This window comes from Macaca thibetana, chromosome X (assembly GCF_024542745.1).
Source record: "Macaca thibetana thibetana isolate TM-01 chromosome X, ASM2454274v1, whole genome shotgun sequence".
NCBI classification, from domain to species: domain Eukaryota; kingdom Metazoa; phylum Chordata; class Mammalia; order Primates; family Cercopithecidae; genus Macaca; species Macaca thibetana.
Genome location: NC_065598.1, coordinates 112674480 through 112684454, shown reverse-complemented (window position 1 = coordinate 112684454; position 9975 = coordinate 112674480).

The following is a 9975-nucleotide window of genomic DNA, read 5'->3' as shown; positions in this document are numbered from 1 at the left end:
TTCTTGTTGAGGCCATTCCAGATTTGGCATATGGATCTTAGTTTTTCAGAACAGAAACTCAATTTGGTCAGTTTATGCATATTAATCAAAATCAGACAACTCTGATCTTCCAGAGGTCCATTTTCTTAATTTATTATAAAATTGTATTTGGCTGCTATCAGTATTTTGCACACAGCACATCCTCCTGGTTGGAAGTTCACTCTGGAGATTAAATGATGTATCAGAGTATTACTTTGTGAGCATAGATGTAGAATAAAGAGAATCTGATGTTCTCAGGGGACATTTCCATCAAGCTATGGTGGCATGACAGATTGTTCTAGAAATACTGGTCCAGAAATATTCATCTCTAGAGAACTGGTATTTGTTTTTAGAATCAGAGCACTGATTCTCCTGGACAGAGCACATTGACATATTCTCACTTTGGCTCTTTCTAGAATCCATGCAAACACTCTGCCGCCTCCAGTTGTTATGACATTACTTGTCACAGTCTAGCTTACATTATTCATAGTTTGGTCTGGATGGAAATTGAATCGACACTGGAAACTCATCAGTTAGCACATTTATAAACCATTTTAGGGTGGGAAGACTTCTGTAGGTTGCCTTCTTTATCTACTACTTTTTTCATTTTCAGAAAGTAATTTCTAGTTTAATAGCAAATTTTGGGGAATAGTATCATTTTGAAACTGTTGTATCCCTAGATTCTTGTTCACTAACAAACAATTAAGAATCACAGATTGTTAAGCAATAAATGACCATGAAGATGTCTGGTTCAATCATTGGTGAATATTTTTAAAGCACTAGAACTCTTTTTGACAAATGAAATCAAACCCAGAATACATATAAAAATATTAAAGAAAGGCTCTGAGGGAACACTCATCTATTTCATCTGTTCATTTTATAGATGAAGAAATTGATGCTTCTAGAAAAGGAGTAATTTACTCAGGGTAGCACAGCTGGTCAGTGACAGATCCAGGACTAGAAGCTACATCTCCTGAATACTAGTCCAGTGCTATTTTTACTCCACCAGTTACTATTCATAAAACATGTAAAAAGATGAGGACGGAAAAGCAAACTGATACTTCACTGAATGATCTCTGCAACTGACATTTCTGACTAGAAAATCCCCATTGAAATCTTCAAATACTCTTTTGATGGAAAAACAAATTACCAATAAGAGGGATCTACTTTTTTTGCTGTTGGAAGTTTTCCAGTGTATACCAGTGACCCTGTATACCAATATACCAATACATATTGGCATACATATATGTACATATATGCAGGTGCCCCCATATACCAATATGCTTTTTGACCATTTGTGTTGTTCAAACAGCTGACTCTAGTGCCATTTATTTGCAACCATACTCATACTTCTTAAAAATGAAGTGAAATAGTATCATAAGTACAGGGTATTTATACAATATTGCCAATATCAATACAAAATACCTTTGCTAGAGATCCTAGGAAATCTAATATGACATGAATACAATTGTTTGTGCAGGGGGTGGTTGACACTTGTTGAGATTATGTCAAAGCAGATTTTTATTGCATGGGAACAGTTTGACCTGGGTGGTTTTGGAGGGGCTCTTTCCATCTCTGAGGGATTTTATTCTTCACACTACCATAGGTTGCCTTAGTCTATGTAGGGTTGACCCTAAAAGACAAGTAGAAGGTTAAAAGCAATATTTTGGAGTTCCCTTTGAGCACAATGGTTACCTTGGCTGGCTGGTTGTTAGTTCAAGAAGGGAGTTGTTGTGTAAGAGTAACTCTTAGATGTTTGCTTTGAGTGAGTAACAAGTCCTAGATCCTGTTTGGGGCTCAATTTCTGCCTCTGGAAAATGCCAGAGGAAGATAAGTTTATATCTTATATCCCTAGTAGTTCCAATATTATGTAATTATCTGCTTTTTAAATTTAGTCCACTAATATTGAGTACTCAATGGTCATGCAGACTATGTGGGAGACCAAGCATCTAAGCCGTGGTAGCCTGTGTGCTTACTGTGCTGCCATTTATAGTTCTTGTTCTTCAGCTCAGTTATGTGCCTTTCCCACAGCCCCCACCTCTCTGTCCTATGAAAATAATGACCTGTGTGTTTTCCATGGCATCTGTAGCTCCTAGTTTTTCATTCATTTAGTAGACTTTCTCTTACTGCCTACTGAGAACGAGGTACTGTCCTATACACTGGGGCCAAGATAAAAGTTCCTGTCTTCCAGTGGATGAAATAAGCAAGCAAACAAGTAACTAAGGAGTGAAAATGCATTATAAGTGTTCTGGGAATGATATAAATGTGGGGCTTCTGGGGACAGAGAATAAGAGCATCTAGCCACATGGGGGATCAGAGGTGTTTGCCAGAGTTTGAGAAGGATGCGAAGCCTGAAGTAAACTTGGAAGGCTGAGAAGGTAGAAGCCAGGTGAGGTGGGGGAGACAGCGTATTCCACGGAGAGGGTGCAACTTAACGACTTGCTGCAAGAAACCACATTTTGTGTACGTACAGGGTCCTGCAAGTGATTGTTTTAGTTATCTGCTTTCTGTAAGTAGTTAGCACTTTGGAGTGCCTAGCTCTATGCTTGATTGTGGGTAAGACAGAAAAGAAGTAAAGAAAATATGTAACTCATTTATGGCTTATGTCTCAAAATTGCTTGTGAATCACCTTGGAATGTGCAATACATTTTCCTACAGAAAACAATGGTCTCTATGGTAATTAGGTTCCCAAGCCAGCCCATAAAAATTGTAACCCATAATCTAAAAGATCATGCTGTATTAATAATACCATAGCTCCTGATGATCATTTGAAGCTGTGCTTCTATGGGAAAATACATTCCATATTTCAATCATGGGTTCCAGAAACACCCTCTTTCCTACTGAAGCTTCAGCAGTGTGTGAAGAAAGCTTTGTTTTGCTACTCCTTCAGGTGGAAAATCAGTGCTTCCAGGAATTTTCTCAGCTCCAGGTTATTACCAGTGTCTCATTGAAATGGGGAGAATATATAGCAGGGAGAGGGATAGAGGGAGACACTTTAGGAAAAGGGCATTGGGAATAAAATATAGACAAGGAAGTGACCAATGATGTTAGAGAGGAATAGGTTCCCCAGGGAAAATGGAGACAGGAATGAAAGCAGAGCCAGAAAAGTGCATCCTTGCCCAGGGTGGGAATGGAGAATTGCCTAGGTCTATTTTGTGCTGCTGTAACAGTATACCTGAGACTGGGTAATTTATAAATAACAGAATGTATTTCTTACAGTTTTGGAGGCTGGGAAGTCCAGGATCAAGATGCTGGTAGGTTCAGTGTCTGGGGAGGGCCCTGTGTCTGCTTCCAAGATGGTACCTTGAAAGCAGCATCCTCTAGAGGGCAGGAATGCTGTTCTTCACATCACAGAAGAGCAAAACAGCAAAGAGAGAGAGGACTCACTCCCTAAAGCCCCTTCTAAATAACATTAGAGCCACCAATGAGGGCAGAGCCCTTATGATCTCAATACCTCTTAAAAGCCCCACCTCCCAATATTGTTATGTGAACAATTAAATTTCAATTGAGTTTTGGAGAGGACAAACATTCAAAACATAAGAATAAAGGAAGAGGCCGGGCGCGGTGGCTCAAGCCTGTAATCCCAGCACTTTGGGAGGCCGAGACGGGCGGATCACGAGGTCAGGAGATCGAGACCATCCTGGCTAACACAGTGAAACCCCGTCTCTACTAAAAATACAAAAACTTAGCCGGGCGAGGTGGCAGGCGCCTGTAGTCCCAGCTACTCGGGAGGCTGAAGCAGGAGAATGGCGTGAACCCGGGAGGCGGAGCTTGCAGTGAGCTGAGATCCGGCCACTGCACTCCAGCCTGGGTGACAGAGCGAGACTCCGTCTCAAAAAAAAAAAAAAAAAAAAAAGAATAAAGAAAGGAAGGAAGGAACACTTACTGAGTTTTTACTGAGTTGTAGACTGACTTTCCCAGTCTTTTTTTTTTTTTTTTTTCTATCTTTAAAATAAATGTATTTTCCTGTTTTCAGGGGAAGAAACTGAGGTGCAAAGAAGTTAAGAGACTTATCCAGGGTCACAGGACTAGTAAGTGGCAGAGCTGGGATTCATAATCAGATCCCATAAAGTTCCTACAACATACATGTTTATTAGTAAAAAAATTTGTAAGCTGAGGATGTTGTTTTATTGCTAAGAAAATTGAGCAAAAACTGTAAGAGTAATTCTTTGAAGGGACCACCACTACATAAAGACAGCACCACTAGAAACTAAAACTATGGTACCCTGACTCTTACCCCAGTATGGTTTATTGCATGAAGCTCTTACTGTAAGCAACGCAATAGATGTCCCTTCAGGTCATGAGCTTGCAATTCAATGCTTTGGGATTAAAATATCTTATTCAAGTAGACTGAGGCAACCTATACTAAGACCAGAATAGAGTCATAAACACAGCACATTGGAAGATAGAGACTTTAATTCTGACTCAATAGATCTGAGAAAGCTTGTGGAGGATACGGTAGTCATATCTGGAGTTGGGCCTTGAAGGATTAATAGCAAGTGATAGATAAGCAGACCTGGAGAGAAGACATTCCAGGAAAAGTAGTTAGCATGGGCATGTCATAAGCATAGTGACCATTTATTGAACATTTAACTCTGTGTTAGACATGAGACTATGTATTTTATGTAAATTGTCTCATTCTCCATGGTAATATTATGAATTGAGTAATATTATTATCTCCATTTTATAGATAAGGAAACCAAAACTCAAAATAGATTATTTGTCCAACTCTACACAGCTAAGAAGAGGTAGAATCTGGAGCCTATGCACTTAGTCTACATATCTATCCATTCAACTGGATCACTGTACATGGTATAGTGGGAGATAGCTATAGACTGAATTGTTTTTCCCCTACCTCAAATTTATATGTTGGAGTGTTAACTCTCAATATGATAATATTTGGAGATGAGACTTTTGAGAGGTAAATAGGTTTGGATGAGCTCATGATGGTAGAGTTTTCAAGATGAGATTAGTGCTCTTATAAGAAGAGACACTTAAAACAGGGAGTTTGTTCTTTCTTTATCCCTGCCATAGAACACTGTGAAAAGGCAACTATCTATAAGCCAGGAAGAGCCCTTAAAAGAAACTGACCATGCTGGCACCTTAATTTTGGACTTCACGTTTCCAGAACCATGAGAAAATAAATTTCTGTTGTTTATGCCACCCATCTGTGGTGACTAAGATGACTAAGACAGAAATGAAACTGGTAAGGTTGGCTAGAGCCTCTTGTAGAGGGTTTCAAATGTTATGTTAAGGATTTTGAACTTTGTTTATTGGCACTCTAACACCAGCTAAACAGTTTGGGGGTAAGTGTGATTTGATCAGATAATACTCTTCAGTTCATTCTCTAAATGAAAACAATAGAGAACAATGGAAAGGTATCCACATATAAATAATATCGAATATCAAAGTGAGTAAGTGATGATGAATTCAATGAGTAGGTGGAGAAAATACTATAGTTGGTTAGATTTATTGGGGAGGGCTTAACAGAGGAAATAGAATTTGAGATGGGCCTAGTTAGGATTTTTACAGCGAGGAGATGAGGAGCAAGGCATTCCAGGAGAAGGAAGTGACATGTAGAAAGGCACAAAAGAGAGAGGGATTGGGGTGGAGTTTGTGGGACACAATGCATCTTGGCTGGAGCAGAGTGAAGTCTGAGAAGGTAGGTTGTAAATGTTAGGTAGTGAGTTGCCTTGAGGACTGAGATGAGGATTCTGTTTGATGGCCACATGGTTATGTCACCCATGCATAAAGGTAAAGGACTTCAGGCAATAGCAGTGCTTGAATACTGTGCATTTAAGTGCTAAAAACACTGATAACTATGTACTTAGTATTCTCTTGGTTGTGTGGGGTGTCCCTGCCCTTAAAGAGCTTGTAAATGGCCGGGCACGGTGGCTCAAGCCTGTAATCCCAGCACTTTGGGAGGCTGAGGCGGGCGGATCACAAGGTCAGGAGATCGAGACCACAGTGAAACCCCGTCTCTACTAAAAATACAAAAAATTAGCCGGGCGCGGTGGCGGGCGCCTGTAGTCCCAGCTACTCAGGAGGCTGAGGCAGGAGAATGGCGGGAACCCGGGAGGCGGAGCTTGCAGTGAGCCGAGATCGCGCCACTGCACTCCAGCCTGGGCAACAGCGAGAGCTTGTAATCTAGTTAGGGAGATCAGATAGTCATGACTGAAAAGTTACTCTTGACTGAAATAATACATACAAATATGAGTGATGTATTTGTTTTTTTTTTTTTGTTTTTTTTTTTTTTTTTTTTTTTTTTTTTTTTTTTGAGACGGAGTCTGGCTCTGTCGCCCGGGCTGGAGTGCAGTGGCCGGATCTCAGCTCACTGCAAGCTCCGCCCCCCCGGGTTTACGCCATTCTCATGCCTCAGCCTCCCGTGAGTGATGTATTTGAAGCCAAGAACAAGCTTTAACATTAGGGCCACACAGCAAAGGCACTAACTAATTTGAAACAGAGTGGGTCTGGTGTGGCTGATGGAAACTTTGCAAATGAAAAATTTGTGTTGAGCTATGAGGAATGCATAGAAGTTGAAAAATGTGAGAATTAAAATGAGAAGCACAGACTGAGTAAATATGCAGAGGGAAGACTAATTGTGGCATTTTCAGGGGACAGTGATGAGATCCCAGTGGCTGTGGTGGATGATTTGTCTAAAGTGGTAGTGAGAGATGACTTTAAAAAAGCTTATTGAAGCCAGCCTGTGGAGGGTCTTAGATGTCAGCCTAAGGAGATTGGACTTTATGCCTTAGACAGTGGGGAGCCATAATACAGTGCTTTAGCGCCTCATCCCTCAGACAGATATTAGAGTAAAGATTAATTCTATCTTTATATATGTAGCATATCACAGAGAACCAAGGGCTAGTATTTAACATTTCAGTATAAGTTAAGTAAGATTTTGAATAAAAAAGTACAGGGGATGGTACTAGATGAGAAAAGGAATAAAAAATGCATCATTAATATTCATACCCTGTCACAGTCACAGTTGCACTTCATTTCTTTGTTCTATTCTTAATCTACTTTAAATATTTTTAGCATTAACTACACTATGTAAAGGATTCTAATGAAAAGTTAGGACTATTGTGCACTTGGTGTCAAATTTTCTGACAAGATGTGAATCCTCTTTAAATGGATTGGTTAAGAGGGAATGGTGCCTTTAAATCGTCATGGCAGTATGACTAGTACCAAATTGAGGGCAAATTAGGTGAGTCACTATTATAAAAAAGTCCAATATATCCATACTGTAGCACACATTTCTTTTAAAGATCAGTGAGGTGTTAGAAGCTCAAGCAGAAATTCCTGGTGTTTTGATTGGGAACTTGCTCAATGATTTGGTCTGCCGATAGGTAGAGTAAGGCTATGTCTACACAATGCTGATTTCTCTGTTTTATACTGGGGAAAACTGAGAAATTTGGCCCACTATCCAGGTATTCCTAGATATTTCAAAATGGTTAGTGCTGAGTAGGCAACACTTTTACTGGATGTTTTTGTTTGTCTTAGCTAGATGGTTGGTATTGTGTAGACAAAATTCTTTTCACGGTAAGAGAATTTTCTATTCAAAACTTTCTTGTGGAATTTTTTGGTGAACATTGAATCTTAGTAGAAATATGGCATTATTAAGAAACTGCTTAAGATTTGCTATGCAGCTGTCTATTAAACAGGCAATGACATATTGTTCAGAAGGGAAAGGCACATGCATTCCCATTCTGTGAGCTACTCACCAGGGGATTCATACCATTCTAGGAAACAGCCTACTTTTTCTCTGTCTGACTTATAAAGGACAGCATTTGAGGCTATAATTCAGAAGCTTACAGATTTTGCCATATTATAGTCACAAGACATTTTTACCACTTATAAAAAATACACGGTGAAGCCCCAGTTGGGGGTTCTTAGAAATTCCTAACTCTGTGATGGTTATCACTCTGTCCCTTCTACTTTGAGTGTTCAGGCTCTTCCTCTTTGCCTGTGCAAATATCACCATTAATTTAAGGCCCAGCTTGGATGCCTCCTTCTTAGGGAAGCTAAAATTATATATGTTAAAGGGAAGAGATCTTGTCTTCCTTTAAACTAGCACCTTGCTGACAACACGAATATGGTACATATAACACACAACCCTGTGCCAGAGTAACTGTGTTTTGTTTTATCTGTCTTACAGGATAAATTTCTAGAGGACAGAGTCTATACCTTAGATATCATTACATCCTCCCCATCCTCGATATATGCACATCAACCTATACAGGGCTGAGAACATAGCAAGCCCTCAAAAATATTAATCGGAATCACATATGATACATATTTAACTATAGACTGGTAAGAAGGGAAGTGACATCTTCAGAGTGTTAGTCAAAGGTAGCACTTAGAAAGGCTATTCAATTAATCATCTCAGAGCTTCTGTATTGAGTCCTTCCATGAATGAGTTTGAGGAAACTGCTGAAATGAAGGGTCAATCTTGCTCTGAAAGTGCAGAGGAAAGCTGATTTGGTGGTAGAGAAATATGTTACAATTGAGTAAACATTTATTGAGTCCAATGTTCATGCCAGGTGCTATGTTAGTGTTGAGGTTAGAGAGATGAATAAGATAGAATTCCTGTCTTTAAAATGCTCCCAGTCTATTAATGTGGGATCAAGGGAGGTGAGAAGTGTCAAGTAAGAAACAGAAAGCAAAACTCTTCTACATCGTTTATACCAGTTAGACCCTGGGAATAACTAACATGAGAGTAGATTCTTGAAGGGCCCGGTTTCCTACCTTCCTGTTGCATGGTTTTGCCTGCTTTTGATAATTCCAAAAGCACACTAAAGCAGAGTAGAAGTGTCAATTAGCTATTATAAGGTAATACACAGTTTGGCCTTTTTGTCCAAAAAGTCACATATTTTTTTTCACTTGCCATGCCTTGGTGTCTCTCCCTATCACCTGGTATAATGTTAAGAATATGGCTAAGCTTATACTCTCAAAGAGTAGAAAGTGCATTATAATGACAGAAAATGGCCAGAGAGGATGATATCTGAAGCCTATTTCTATTCTTGGCCTTGGAAGCTTCCGTTGACCTACACATATATACAAATAGGACCACAGGGCTTCACATGCATATGCACACATACCTCTCTCCACATTCATTTATATATACCCTGAAACACACACACACGGACACACATATTTGTACACCCAAAAGCCCTGAACCCAGTCACTGGCTCCTGTTGCTTTCTCTCTTCCATGGGGTTTGGTAATAAGGTTAGTGTGTGAAGTTGAGTTCAATGACCCACTTCCTGCTCCCCATTTCAGTTGGCACTTTGCTCCTAAAATATTTAGAAATGTCACTTCTAAGGATCTCTTCCCTGGGGTCTGAACACTCTTCCCAAGGAGAGATAGACACAACTTAACCCCTTTACCTCTTTAGCACTGTGTGAGTTTCTTTTCATGGAAGACATTATTTTGGTCATGGGCAAATGTTGAATAGCAATACAAGGACAATCTAGATGTACTGACACTGGTTTGTGAACATGCAGATCTATTCTTTTTATGCCCCATAAAGAATGAAGCCTTGGGTCCTTGATCGTTTTAGGTTTTGAATTTTGCTTTATATATTTGGCCAAATGGCAATGATTGCATATGAAACTGACAGCTCAATATCTATACATATAGAGATCATTCTATATGACTATTAGGGGCGATTTTTCTAGGATGCAACTCTCTGGTAAAGATATCTTTAACTAACAATGAGAGTCACAAAACTCCTGTTATATGCCCAATATTGACTGCATGTGAGACTGGTAAATTTTGCATATTTTATGAGGATCAATAATACAATTAAAATACTTCCTATATTTCAAACTAAATGGAACAATATTAATTCATCCATAAACAGCATTAAGGAAACTCAAATGTCAAAGCTTTTGATGAGACATGAATCACACAGATTTTCCCCTCCTCCCATACCAAGCAGCATTTTAGCTATTT